The following is a 15,317-nucleotide window of genomic DNA, read 5'->3' as shown; positions in this document are numbered from 1 at the left end:
GGTTCAGCAGTTTTTGTTTCAACACATGCTTAATGTGATTTTGATGCCCACTGGAGTTCGAGAAGTAACACTGGAGGTACTGAGACGAGTGTAAAACAGACCAAAACCCAAAACCAGGGAGGTGTTTTCTTCCCTCTTGGGTTTTAACTGCTACCCCAGGATTAAGGACAAAGAAACTTTCCTTTTGTCACAGAGAGCTCAGCGAAGCCGATGCTGTGTAGCGTCACCTGTATACCTTTAAGTATAACCAGCTCCTATGACCTCCTCACAGACACATTTTTACTAACCTATCATGGTGTAATTTTCCCTAAAAAAGCAAACCGCGGGCCCTCCCTGGTGGTGTAGCGGGGTTAAGCACAGCACTAAGAAGCTGAAACCACTTCGCATGAGTTCGATCCCCGCCTGCCCCGGAGGTGACCACATGGCGCGGCAGACCTCTCCTGGCCTGCCCACTGCTCCCCTCATCACTGGACTTCGTCGATCTGCCTGTTCTGCTCCCCACTCTGTGTCTGGTGAAGTCTCTCGTTGCCCCTGAGCCTCTGGCCTGTACCCCAGTTCTTTATGCACAAATAAATAAATCTTTAAACAAAACAAAACAAATAAACTGCTCTTCTAAAAGAAGTAACGTGTCTTTATAAGGTGCATTTACAATACCAAAGGAATTCACCTTTGCAATGAAAGGCAAGGACCTGTTCCCTCTGGACAGTGGATTCGGCCATTCCATGATCCACCAACGCTCTCCTGTCCCACTCTTCACCCCACCACACAGTTCTCGCTCGATGGAAGCCACTATTCGCACAGCCCCTTTTCTACCTAATTGCTGTGTACAAGTCTTTCCTTAAGTTCTATAAAAAAAAGTGAGCTCATCCAATTTCATTTCACTGAAGTGGAGCTAGCCTTTATTAACTGGGCAGTGGTGGGAGAGGAAGTCTTGGACCCAAATGACGTTTGTAGGCACCTGACCTGTATTTGTGTACCTACAGCTCTTTCGTTTTAGATTTTCCCTTAAATTCAGAACTCCTTTGGCAAGGTGATCAGACTTTAAATTTGTCATATTGAAGCCATGCTTTGAATTCATTTCATAACATGTCCTTGTATATTTTATAATATATAGAATCTAGTAATATAGTCTATACTGAAAGGAATGTTTACTGAGACCTGTTATCTTCGTGGACTGTATTGGATAAAAAGGCGAATGAGAGATGTCACCAGAGGAGACTCCTAAATATCCTCCCATGATGCAACTGTACATGGAGCTGTTCCCTCAAAGGAAATCCGGAAACTTGTTGAGTGACTTCTACTAATTCTGGGGCTGGGAAAACACCCATCCTGAATGGACAGGAAGGGTTGAGACATGGGTCTCCATAACCCTTCCCAGCCTCCCCACTCCAAGGAGAAGGGTTTGGACTTTACACACAGTTCTCAGTCCTTAGGATGGTTACCGAACTTACTTGTAGTGCTGTGGACTCATCATCATTCATTTTACAGGTAGAATGTTCTTGCTTGACAGAACCTGTTCTTAGCATTTTCCCCTTAATTACTCAGCAGCGTTTCCTGTCCAGTGTTCCAGTATCATGTGCACCATCAGACTGCAGCACAGCTGTATTGGCTTTGTGTTTGCTGAGTGTCGACTGGAGACATTACTGATCTTACATTTGGAATTTCACAGATGATCAGTCTTTACACTTCACACTCTCCAGAAATGACTGTGACCGACCATAGCTCTATTTAGCTGCTTGGCTTCTCTTGCCCCCTCAATATTAATATTAGTTTGGGATAAGCCAATTTTCTTGCATGCACTCCAAAGGTTTTTCAGAGCTTTTTAATTTTTGCAAATTTGCATGATTAGGAAGACCTACTCGCCCTTGAAAGCAAATGGCGAATGCAGTGCTTGAGGAAAACCAAATCTCCATTCCTTTGTCACCAAAGAATATGAACCTTATTCTAGGACCGAGCAGCTATCGTGAGCAGTGAGGTAAGAGAGAGTGAACTATGGGATTAGAATTTTACATTCACAGCATGAATCTGAATAGTAGAGAATAACTTATACATTGACCCTTCTGGTGTTTAACAGAAAGAAGCATTCAATTTGCATTTCATTAAATGTTAGAAACCAGGTAGGATTTCTATTTCTACCTTTCTAATGAAAAGACTCTTACCACAGTGACCAAGTGAGCTTTGCATCATTTATTGAAGAACTCTAAAAAGAAATTCTGTGCATTTTCCAAATTTATAAATAAGTTTCTTATTTACAAAGATTTTAAGAAGCTTCTCACTTATGAGGATTATGAGGCACCAGTAAATGTGGAGATTACTTTGGTGGAAAAGCTACTCAGCCTTCATCAGTGATAATGGAAACACTACAGCTTTATCTCAAGAACATGATCAATTCATGAGGCACACTTCTTTTTAAAAATAATTAAATTAAAAAATTAATTAACCATTATTTATTGCGCTAACATTGCCTTCCAACACTGTAAGATTTAGGGGGCTAGACTCACACCTCTCCAGATGCCTTTAGATGCAGCACACCCCACCCACCACCGAGCACCCTCAGTCCTTTGGCACCGGCTGGACCCTGCCCGCCGCCCGTCCAGCAGCCCTGCGCGCGTGTCTGATTTAAGTAGCTACCGACCCTCTACGGCTGAGCAGACTGTTCCCTAGCTTATTTCTGGATTTTGCTTGTCATTTTTCCTTTTCTTTTTCCTCTCTATTTTAAGATTCATTTTTTATTTATGCACACAAGAACTGGGGTACAGGCCAGAGGTGTGGGGGTGAGAGGACTCCCCAGAGACAGAGCGGGGAGCAGAACAGGCAGATCTACTGAAGCACACGTGAGGGAGCAGCGGGGAGACAGGAGGGGGCTGCCGCGCCCTGGGGCCCCTCCCTGACGGGGGATCGAACTCCGGCAGCTGTGGCAGCTTCATGGTGCTGCGCTTAACCCCTCGTGCCCCTCTTCTGTCTTTTAAACTCAGAAATGATTTAGGGACTGTAGAAGTGGTTCTAAATAATTCACTGACAAAACAATACTATTTTTATTTCTGCATTTATAACATGGCACTTTTAGTAAAAGGGCACAATAGCTGTTCTAAGTCTACGTCTGAGCTGTCAGAGCGTGGATACATTAGGGTCACTCAGTAGCGGTGTCCATGCAGTTGCCATGCTGCGCCCTGTGCAGTGTCTTCTGGGGCTTCTTCCCCGGAGCTGCCCACTCTGCGTGCCTGGCACCCTCTGCCGGCCGGCAGTAACACAGCCTAGTAAGTAGATTCAGCTCATTTTACTTCACTAATGGCCAGGAGTTGCTTTTCACTCACCTCAGGGTCCGAAAACCTATGAACATTTCAATAATATGCTAAATTTAAAAATATCCACCGACCTCGCCTTTGTAGGATAGAAAATCCCTTAGAGGACTTTACACACAAGTAGAAATGCAAATTTATAATATTGCTGATTGATAAAGGACTTTTATTTTTTGATGGGGTTCTGGGGTTTTCAAATGTTTATAAGATTACAGTATAGTAATGACTATTGTCAAGAATAATTGCTCTTAGACGTGTACTCGAGAAAGCCTTAGACATTTTATAGCCCATGTCTTTGTTTTACAAGTGATGAAACAGATATCCAGGGGGATTGAAATGCTTTTCCAAGGTCAGGCTGCTCGCTGGTATAACAGCTGAACCAGCAGAAGCCCTGAGTTTTCCTTTATTCGTCTCTGCCAGGGTTCTTAACCCCATGGGCTGATATCTTCCACAGTGTTGCAAAATTACCATGATGCCTCACATTGCTTCTCTCCTATCCCTCCTTTTCTTTCTGGGTCTCCAGCGATGGTGTAGATGTACGTGTCATCTGTGTGTCTTATCTTTTCCCTTCTGTTATCTCTGTGCTTTGCTCTGGTTAACGTCTTCTGACTTGTGTTGTAGTTCACTAATTTTTATTTGGCTGTTTTAATGGGCTATGAAGTCAGTTTATAATTTTGATTATTGCTTCAAACCTGCATTGTGTTTTCCGTTTCTGTATTTTCTGAAGGAGCAATACTATCTTTTAACTTATTTGACACAGTATGGGCCTGTCAGAAAGGACCTTAGACTTGTGGCAACACTTCAGGATGTAGCAGTCCTGCTTCTGGCCCACCCTTTGGGCATTTATCTGTGAGGGGATGGGTAACTTTGGGTGTCTTAGTCAGATTTTCCCCCTCTATGCTCAGTCAGTCTATTAGAGATCTCACATATGAAGAATATACCTTGTCCTTACCAGCAGATAGCAGAACCTCTCTAGGAGGTGCAAGCTTGGGGTCCTGGACATCACTTTCCCTGTCCACCAACACTTGAGCCACAGTCTGCAGCTGAGAGGGGGAGGGGCTCTTGACTTTACGGGATGGGTGACCCCTGCCCGGCAGCAGGGAGGCAGCCATTGGCTGGCTGGGTGTTAGCAGCGGGGTGTTGGCTGGCCTTGGGGGGCTTCTAGCTTGAGTTTCAGGAGCTTTATGTGTCTGCAGGGGCTTGACCTGGTTTCAGTTTATCAGTCTCCTCCCCTCCCCAGGAGGGGAAATCTATCCGGTTGTGCAGGGTTTCAACAAGAAGGAGCAAACGAGGCCAGGTTAATCCGATAACACAAGTGAGGGTCAGGCTCACGTTTCGGGGCTGTAATGGAGACTGACAACAGCATTGCTTTGCTTTCAACAGCCTCTTCTGCAATTTGTCTTAAGGTGAAAGTAGAACCAAAGGAAATGTTCACGGCTCTGGATTTTCATATTTTCCAAGATCTGAGCTCACTTAATGCTTCACTGTTTTGTTAAGTCTCTGGAGATTCAAGAGATATTTTTATATTTCATTCAGCTTTTCTATTCTCCTTAGCAAAGAGTTTGATTCAAATGATTGAATTCTCTGATATTAGACCTAAAGGTGATTTTTCCTTATTTACTTAAAAATGGTTTATAATTTCAAAGCACTGTTCACTTTAAACAATGAAAAAACTTTAAATAGAATAGAAACTAACTCCTTAATTGTATTTTTGTGTATTTCCTCCTAGTCTGATCGCTCTCATTTTACATCATTTATACTAAATTGCACTCTGTATATATATTTTATACCTTTTCAAAACACAGACATATGGACTGCCAGGCCATTATGGAGCGTAGTTAATTACCATTTTACTAACTGCATATTCTACTCATTAGCTAAACCTCAGTTGATGGAACCATTTATGATGTTCGGTCTCTTAGGTGGTATCCAGTCTTCACGACTATACATAAGACATTAGTAAACATTTGTGCTCTAATTATTTTGTTTCAAAATTAGGATTATTGATTAGGGTGCATGCTTATCAGTTAAATTGCTGGGCCAAGGGCATGCATATTTTCAAGGCTCCAAAATCATTTTGCTAAGTTACCTTCCTGAACATAAGCTAGGTTTTCATGTTTCCACTCCTTTGCCATATTGTTTCTGGCTCAAACTTATTTTTTATCATTTGCGTCAAGATAAGCATTGCCTTTTGATAGTCTGAGTAATTCAGAATGATTTTGAAAGAGTATTTAATTTTTAGCCACACTGATTGATTGGGTTTTTGTAGGAAGAAAGGAATTAATTAGATTATAACTTCTTGCACTGCCACTTTAATGATGACCCTGTTATTATAATTTTGTAAGCCACATTTTATTCACACTAATATAATTGACTTTAATTTTGACAAAGTCTAGATGCCAAGTTTCTTTTAGAAATAATTATCATTTTTTGGCGTTCCCATCTATTTATGTATTTTACTGGATTAAATTGAGGTGGCATAAATAGGAAATCTGTTTTGTCTTAGTCATGTGACAGTATAAAAACATATTTTCTCTCTGACTCTTAGTCTCCTTTTTTTGGAAAAATAGAGATGAGCTAAGCTATTTTATGCTTCCAGCTACCTGGTGTTACTTAAGAGGTGGCAAACCTTCTTCTGACCTTGCTTGAGGGGAGGAGCCTTAAGTATCTTACCAACATTATCAAAAAAGCTTCTAGGCTTTACGATGTGATACTGTGTAATTGAAGTATCTTAGCTATTGTGAAACCTCTTGGGTGAGAGGTGATATTCTGTAAAAAATAAAGCTAAACAAAACTCCTTGAAAAATGCCTTATTAGAGAAAATGTGGATGGAGGCTTGCTAATGATTGAAGTGAAGAATATGAGGTTATTATGCAGAAATTTCTGGCCGTATTTAAAATTCATGTCATTTTCGTTTGATATATTTGGTCTAATTCATATGCAAACCCGGCCCCGTGTGGCCTAGATGGTTAAGGACCTTGTTACCGAGAATTGTGGGAAATCACTTTATCCCTGTGCTTGAGAATTATGTTTGAAATGGCTTCAGAAAATGTATTTTTACAGGTATATTTTGAAAAAATAAGAGGCATAGTGGTTTTGGATGTGTGCTAGTCAAACAGGTTCTAAAACGACTAAGTGGCATAATTGTAGTCAGTTTTTAGTAAAGTTACTTTTGTACCAGTTCTGGCGTGTTGTAGAACTGGGAGCTGGAAGCTGCTCGCCACACAGTTTTGGACTGATTGAGGAATCATGAAGTCCTTTGCACCATGTGGGCACATGCTTTTACATCCTAAATGCACAGCCTTCTGGGGTGCACTGGAGACACTCAACTGCATTCTGAGCAATTTAAAACAAGAAAATAGAAAAACTCTGTGAAACTGTGACCACTTGAGCATATCCTCCTATGTCCTGAAATGTAAAGACTTAAGTGAATCATATTGGGTGGACATTTCACTTAGTGGAAGATCTCACAACCCAAATGCCCAAAAATAGGCGTGTGCATGTGTGTGTGATGGAATACTATGCAGCAAGGAAAAGTACAAGCGTGTGCCATTCACAGCAATGTGGGTAGAGCTGGAAGGAATTAAGCTCAGTGAAATTAGTCAGAAGGAAAAGAAAAATATCGGAGGGTCTCATTTATAGGAGGAATATAGGGGAACTAAATATGGGGCGGGGGGAAATAATCACAAGAAAAACACGACAAAAAGAAAACCCCAGAAATAAACATACAGCTACAAGCCAGAGACATTCTGCAGGGGAGGGGACGGGAGGAGGGCGAGGAGGAGGGAGGAGAGCGCTGGGGACTGCGGTGAGGGTGCGGGGTGCAGGGTGACCTGGGGGTGGGGTCCTGAGGAAAGCACGCAAGCACTGTTAGAAAATATACAAACAAACAAACATTACCAGCACGGGAGGTTCCGAAATCGGGGGACTAAACCGGGGTCTGCTGGTACCATCACTGATCACGGCCCTGCTGAGCTCGTCCCGCATCTGCAAGCTTCTGCTTTACGCGGCAGAAAGGTCTGGGGAGCCGCATTCATCACGGCCGGCGTCGGTTTCTGCGGGCTTTGACTGTCCCGTGACGAGAAGACCTTGGCCTGGGGTCCACCGATCTGCAGCCGTGAACATCAGAGCTGCGCCTCTGAGCTCAGGTCGCTGATCCTGTGCTTTTAGGAGAGCACGTGAGACTCCCCCAAAGCTTCGCTCCGCAGCCATCGGAAGCCGGGGCGCTGATACACGCTGGAGGGGCCACATGCAAAGCGGAGATGAACAGTCTTTGTGTAGCCAAAATCTCAGCCCGGGGATAAAAGCGACACCCGTGTCCTAAAACGTCAAACACGAAGGAGCAAGTTCCAGGTGTGAGGGGTTAGAGACAGGTAGTTCAGAAGAAAGTTGAGCAGAAATCTAACATGCCGAGCGAGCGACGTATTGACCCTGGCTGGCCATAATGAGCACACAAACCTTCGGCAGTGACTCCATAGGGCTGCTCTCTTCCCTGCACGCTGCAGGCTGAGGAAGGCTGACCTGGCAGGTAGTTCTGACCTTGAGGTCTGCAATTCGGCTCATTGCTCCGGCATTTTGATTGCCAAATGTGGGTTAGTCTGGCCTTTCCTTGGTGTCACGGGAGGACATGTCCCTCTTGTTAGAAACTTCACACTTTCTGGGGAAATTGGAATCCACCAATGAGATTCCAGCTGCTAATAAATGCCCCCCAAAGTGTACAGCAGCCTTCAACAACCCGAACACTGCACTCAGATAATTGAGACCCGATTGCATTAGAAGATGTCTAGAAACTTACACAGTGATGTTCCTTGGGTTCCCTAACAATTTATGAGAGAGATGGAGAAGGGAGAAGAGGCAGAGAAACTTAAAACTAAGGTGTTAGGAATAATTTACATCACAAGATCTATTTGAGACACATGAGATATGCTTGAATTTTTTTAAAAAGATTTATCTATTTATGCACACAGAACTGGGGTACAGGCCAGAGGTGCAGGGGTGGTGAGAGGCTCCACCAGAGACAGAGCGGGGAGCAGAACAGGCAGATGGACAAAGTCCACTGCCGAGGGGAGCCGCGGGGAGACAGGAGGGGTCTGCTGCACCCTGGGGGTCCCTCCCTGGCCAGGATCGAACTCGTGCTGCAGTGGCTGCGGCCGGCTTCATAGTGCTGCGCTTTAAACTGTTGTGCCACCAGGGAGGGCCCAGATTTGCTTGAAATTAAGTACAGGGTCAGCTTGCCTGTGTTCCCCACTCTCCAGATGTCATTTGTTTTTCAGGATCTCACGACTTAGATAAAACTTTTTATTGTCAACATAGACGTTCCTCATTTAAGAACATTTCTCTTTTGTGATATTCTTACAGATGTTTGTTGTTGGCAGCTGCTTCTCCGAGGCCTGCCAGTGAGCTGGAGTCGCTGCGTCTGCACTGACACGGCCCCTGTGCGCTGTCACAGAGGTGCAGGACCAAGCTGTGCCGCCAGGCAGGCGAGTCCCTGGCTGCAGGGCCGTGCACTGCTCCAGAGCCTTTCAGGGCATTTTGGGACTCAAAGCGCTTCCAGAGGTGAGCCCGGCTGCATATTCATGACCTTAAATAAGGCACCGGAGCTGAACGCTGGTGCAGAGCGTGGCTGGTGCCAGCCGACCGGTGTGGAAGGCTTCGGGGAAATGGATTTCCGCACCTGCTGACAGTTCATTTCCAGGTGGGAGCCTCACGTCTGCGCCTCCCGCGGCTTCCGTCTCCCCACTGTGAATCTTAGACAGCTCGTCTGCAGAGGCGCTTCCAGACCTATTAATATTTATACATTCCTTTCACACACCCAGTCAGAGCATGTAAGTTGCAGGTCTCTCGGATTTGGAAGCTATTAAGATTCATGACCCCTCTCGCTATTTACCTCGCGCTCTCTGGGGGCTCTGGCAATCAGCTTACGCACACGAGAAAGCACAAGTCATTACTGCTCAAATATTGCCCCGTGTCGTGACCATTTCTAGCCCATCACAGGGGTGTTAAGAGCGTTAATGCATTCATTTATCTCGGAGACACAGGTTATTAGATGAGGCATTCTTCTCTGGAAAGGGATAGAACAGAAGCTTTACTTACAGAAAAAATTGCTTTTTTAATTCCAAATTAGGGACTCTGAATGGAGCTTCATATGCTACTAAGAAGGTATATCTAATCAATTTTTTTTTTTCTGAGAGCAGACATTGATTGGACAGATGATGGGAGTGATGTACTGAAAAGAATGGAGCGAAGACAATGAAATGTGTCGGTGTGCTCTCGGTCTGTCTCCAGAGCTCTGTTCTGGTAACGTTTTCAGCCTTATGGACCGCTGGCTTACAGAGGGGGTTGTGTGATTGGAGACTGGTCTTCTGTGGAGATTACTTAATATGGGGATTACTTAATAGTGGGATTACTTAATATGTTTTATTAGACACTTAATCCTTTTCTATCAAAATAATCTTGTTTTATTGAGAGAAAAAATGAGAACAATGGAAAAAATTGGGGGCAGGGTGGAGAAAGGGAATCAACATTTGCTCAGCGCTCACGACGACGGGCTAAGTGTTATACATTAACCAGTTGTTTTGAACCTCCCAGCAGCCCGTGAAGTGGCATTATCCCCGAGTGAAGGCCACGCTTGGGAGCGTTCCGTGAGCCCGCCAATGACACTCCAGCACGGGCCCACTTGTGTTAGTGCAGGTTTTGCTCTTAACGCTGTCTCAGTTACGTTTCTCAGAGACGCTGCTCGGGCCCTCCCGAGGCCGTCTTCCAGCGGGACTCACATGGCTACGGGAGGTTCCTAGCGTAAAAGCTGAGCCTTGTGCGTTCCCAAAGCGATTTGTGCACTGTTTGCTACCAACCTAATTTGGTGATGCCTCCGATTACTTGTCAGCTGCCTGTTGGTGGAGGTTAAAGGTGGCAGGTGGATGTTTCATCGCCAAGAAAGGATTTTAGGCCACAGTCAAAGTAGTTGCTCTTGCACGCTCTCACCCGAGAAAAGTGGCAGTAGGGTTTTAAAATGCCCCCAGTCACCTCTTTATCCATCTCGTCACTCGTCTCAGGGACGCTCTCCGCGCCTGTCAGAGGCAGCCTAACGGCATTTGCAGACGAGAGTAGACAGGCTTGTTTGCAGCTGGACTCACCCTGGGGGTCGAGAGGCAGACGGCACATGAGAACCACAGCAAGAATTCAGACCTTTAGCCTATTCTTATTGCAATTAATAGCTATTGTAACATCGCAAGGCGACACTCAGCAAAGCCAGCACTCCAGCGCCAGTCTCGCTTCGGACGGGGCCCTGGCTCTTTCTTAACCACCAGGTGATACTGTTCGCCTACGTGTCCTCTGTCCCCACCCCTCAGGGCCACTCTAGGCCACTGGGTGGCCCCTTCTCATCGCTGCCGCGTCCAGGCATGTCTGTTATTCCATAACTTTGTGGCTTTGTGGCCGTCCTCACCTGTTTGAGAAAGGAGAAACCTTGTGTGTGGCTGTATTTTGAACCACTGATGGGTCATTCCCACCAGCTTTGCGTGTGGCCATCTCTCCCTCAATACTTGCTTGGTCGATGCCGCTATTTTATTGCTTCATGCTTTACTGCACGCTACTTTGGCAGTACCAGCACATCAGAAACAGAATGAACATCTTTCGGAATTTTCAGGCTTCACACTGAATGGAGACAGGCAGAAGCATGTCTCTGAAAAGGACAGTTAAGGACCACTGCCCCCAACCATGAAAGCAGAAAAGGATCGGCTTACTGTCAACATGAAGCCAAGCCCAGGCTTGGCTTGTTGCTGATGCCCAGGTTGACTGTAGGCTAATTGTAGGGGGGTCATGTTGACAGTTTTTATTGAATTTGCTCCTAAAAACACACACACCTCTTGTAGCGTGGATTCCCTGCAGTATTCAAATCCATAGTCGTATCGGACGCCATATTGTCTTGACCCATCAAGAAAACGCCCGGTGTCTCGCCCCCCCTCGCCCCGTTCCAGCCAGTTACATTGCCAGTAAGCACACAGTGGTTGCTGGGCTTGCTGAAGGTTGCCTGGCAGCGAGAAGGAGGCAGTGCCGGCGCAGGCCGTGGGCCTGACTTCGTGCCCTGTTCATGGGCACAGCGGCCTCCAGGCTTGGAGCAGCGGAGGCTCCTTTCCTGGCTCACGCCATGGCTCTGGCTCAGGAGGTTAGTGCGCAAATGAGGGCGTCCCTAGGGTGGAAAGCTTTTCTCTCTGTACTTTCAAGTAGGCAAATCTGGCTCCTTTGAGTTTCCTGTGCAGACCCGTTCTAGGAAACAGCAGCGTTAGAAAAAATTGCAAACTTCCACATCACAAGGAAGCAGCAGGCGGCCCCGTGCTCACACTTCCCAGGCCACAGCCCCTGCAAGCTCAGTGTTGTTAGCAAAACCACCCTGGAGAGTGGAAGGGTTCACGTTTTGGGGATTAACCTTTCAATTTTGCCTTTGCATTTTATGAGCTTGCTTCTGTCCATAACGGCAACTCTATTTCCTCTCTTAGGCTTAACTTTCCCCCAGCCTAACTCCAGGAAGTTCTTACTGAGAGAAAATTTTTTGCAGAGTTGTTACACGATCGATAGAGCTTTAAGCGAATGTGTGGCAAGTAATTGGGATCCGGAATTTGCTTTCCTTTCTCTGCGGGTCTTTAGCAGTGCGCCTGGTTCCTGGAACAAAAACTACCTTCCTGCACCTGCCCCTGTGCCTGGCGTGGCCATGTGACCCCCAGGGGCGGTGGCCTGCTGGCGGCGGAAGCCTGTTCTTCAAGGGGGTGCATGTCTCTGCTGCTCCCCACCCTGCTGCTCCATGGCGCCTTGCAGATGAGCTGCTCTGGAGGGCAGAGCCAGCTGGGTAGCGGAGCAGCTGGAGGGAAAGTGCTTTGGCGACTGCAGAACTTGGCGGCCACCTGCCCTGCAGCGCCCACCTCTGGATGGACACGAAACTTCTGCCTTACTGAAGACACTGCTGATTCTGGCCTGGGAGACTGCAACTGAATCTGTAGATCCTCTAAAGCCAAGGCAAGACGGTGGGAGGTCATTTTCTGATCAGAAGTTAGTTTGCAAAATGCTAAAATAATGATAAAATAGCATCAGAAAATGCTCTCGTCCACAGACCCAGTATTCTCGGGTGGGTGAACTTATAGTAGCTTGAACATCTGCTGATGGGCCACAGCAAAGAGAAACCAAGAGCAAAGCGCATCAATCAGGGCGGATTTTATTACAACCAGCCCAGGAAATCTTGGGCAGTCAAGTCTTTCGCCATCATTACATTCCGATCTCAGGTCTACATTTCAAGAAATTGGAGTTACTGACAGAGCGCTGCATCAGTACGAGGACGGCCAGCGATCCAGCGTAGTTGCTTTCCAGGCAAGGACACTTGCTGATGGTGGGGAATCTCCCTGTGCCAGGTGGGGTCTTCGGGAGGAAGATCTGACCTGTGAGGCGCTTGTAAAGGTTTTCAACCACTTCAAAGAAGTTGCAATAAATATCGAACCTTGTTATTCAAATGAACAAATTCTACTGCATCATTTAAAAAAAAGTCGATATGTTGGTTTACATCAGTGATGTATTTTGGGAGTAAAAGACCCCTCCCACGCCCTCCCCGTGCCCGAAGTTCCCTGGCCCACCTGAGTCCATTGTACCCCTTCCCTCAGCCCCTCACCGCCGGACCCCTCCGGGCGCCTCCCTTTCCAGGCTTAGTTTCGAAGTTTGGCTTTGTCTGACCCTCTGATTGGTTTTGCCGTGTCCACTGTAGGCGACACCATCCGGTTCTTGTCTCTCCCTTTCGGCTTATTGTGCCTCGCTCGATCCCTTCCAGCAACTCTCGTGTTGCTGCACAGGGCTCACGCTGGCACGTCTGACCGGCACTCCACCCCTTGATCCACTCATCCTTTTCCTGGCCCTCAGGCCATACTTTTACTCCTGTGACGTGCTGCTATAAACGTAGGAGTGCAGGTCTCTCTTTAAATTAGTGTTTCATGTCTTTGCGTAAATGCTTCGGAGCGTGGCTGCTGGCCATGTGGGAAATCCACTCTTACTCTCTTGAGGAACGTCCATGCAGGCTGGACCAGTCTACACTCCCATCAACAGTGTACGAGGGTTCCTCTTTCTCCACATCCTAGCCAGCATTTGTTATTTCAGGCGTCTTTTGATATGGGCTCTTCTTAGTGGTGTAACAGCTATATCTTTTGAACACCAGTGGTGTGTGTGGTATTGTCCACCTTTTTTTTAAGATCTGTTTTTATTTATGCACACAAGAACTGGGGTGTAGACCAGAGGTATGGGGGTAAGAGGATTCACAGAGACAGAGTGGGGAGCAGAACAGGCAGATCTACTGAAACACACGGCTGAGGGGGCAGTGGGGAGACGGGAGGGGTCTGCTGCGCCTGTGGTCACTCCCTGGTCAAGGATTGAACTCATGCTGCAGTGGCTGCAGACAGCTTCAAAGTGCTGAGACTGACCCCTGACCACCAGGGAGGTCCAGAGTCTGACACACTCTTAAGGTAAGCCCTGACACGCCCTCCTCTTGAATTCCCTCGAGTGTGAGTGGAATCTCTGACTTCCTTTTAACCAGCTGAACACAGCAGCAGTGATGATCTTGCTCCCATGATTATGCTTTGCTGCAGAAGACTCTGCCCTAAGAGGATAGAAGTGACCCTCCCTCTGGTGTTGAAGCAGAGATGTCCATCCTGTGACCACTTACCTAGAGGGCCACGCGGCAGGGCATGGGCTGCTCTCTGGGGACTAAGAGTGGCCTCCAGTTCACAGCCAGTAAGAGCCCAAGGCCCGAGTCACACACACAAGGAGATGAGCTCTGTCAATGAGGACATGACTCCAGAGGCAGGTTCTTCCCCATTTGAGTCACCAGATGAACTTGGAGTGCAGCTTTGCAGCACTGTGCCGCGGACCTGGCTGGCTTCCCTCAGGCTCCTGTTAGATGGCTGTTAGATGGTAAATGTGAGCTTTATGTTGAAGTTAATTGGTTGTGCATCAAGAAAAAAAGAGTACAACTTACTCAAGTCAAACATTAAAGGCATAGCCACAGGTTATTAGTTCTAGGGCATTAGTAAAAACTTCAACGAAATGGTTACTTCTCTAGGGACTTTAATGTTGTAGGGCTGACTGAGCTTTTCCCTAAATAAATTAATATTTTGCATCACGCAGTCATAGCCAAGTCTACTCATTTGAATACCACACAGATATTGAGAGTAATTCATGTAATTAGCTGCCTTCAGCATATCTGTGGCATTTAGAGGGAGGACTGAGACCAGTAGAAAAGTTTGAGGAGCCAGCATTTTGTTGAGAGATGAGTCACAGAAACAACCACATAGTAGTTAAGGCATATTTAAATATTCTAGCTTGTTCTGGAAGCGTCTTTTCTCCACCTAGCATTCCCCCGAGGAATCTCTTTGGAAATTAAGTCTCATATTTGCAACATAAGGATCTGTTTAAGAATATACAGGAACAGAAGTGATAAGAGCATCAGCTACAGAATTGTTAAACCCTTCATAGGAGAGACAGAACTTGAATTAACACAATGCAGTGGTTAAGATCTCTCATTTCTGGTGAACTGGGGTTGAACTATGGGCGAATTTTTAAAAAGTACTTCATACTATAATTTTAAGACAGTTGAAATATCAGCTAAAACACTTGAAGACTTTGGAAAAGATTTGTACTAATGCAATTCATAACACTAATGGGAATTTTATTATCCATTACGAAATTATTTAACACCTTTACTAATCTAAAGGAAGGAAAGGTTACTTCTGAAATATAATTAACCCATTTTCACTTGAGAAGAGTAGGAAGTTAAAAATAGAGTTATGACCCTCATCTGTATCTTTGGGCTGATTCAGCTCACGAATGAGTGGAAGTTTCCTCTTTGCTGATTTCCGAGTAGAGATGATTGAATAGAGTTGGCCTGAAGTTCTCTCCTAAATAGCAGACTGTAGTGGCAGCTGGCCTGGGCAGGTTCTCTGAGGCAGAGGGGTACGGGGCCCCTGCGTGGCTTTCTCAGCTTTCAGTGTT

At 46.0% G+C, this 15,317-nt stretch overlaps 1 long non-coding RNA gene across 1 annotated transcript; it reads left to right on the top strand.

The window, feature by feature from the left end:
* The first annotated feature begins 8,668 nt into the window (after positions 1-8,668).
* Positions 8,669-12,776, top strand: LOC105854320. Its single transcript, XR_001146011.1, has 3 exons — positions 8,669-8,855; positions 9,494-9,596; positions 11,795-12,776. It is a non-coding gene; the product is annotated as an uncharacterized LOC105854320 (long non-coding RNA).
* The last annotated feature ends 2,541 nt before the right edge of the window (positions 12,777-15,317 follow it).

Source organism: Condylura cristata, unplaced genomic scaffold (assembly GCF_000260355.1).
Source record: "Condylura cristata isolate star-nosed mole 26May11 unplaced genomic scaffold, ConCri1.0 scaffold00034, whole genome shotgun sequence".
Lineage (NCBI taxonomy): Eukaryota > Metazoa > Chordata > Mammalia > Eulipotyphla > Talpidae > Condylura > Condylura cristata.
This window is presented reverse-complemented; position numbering and strand designations above follow the sequence as displayed.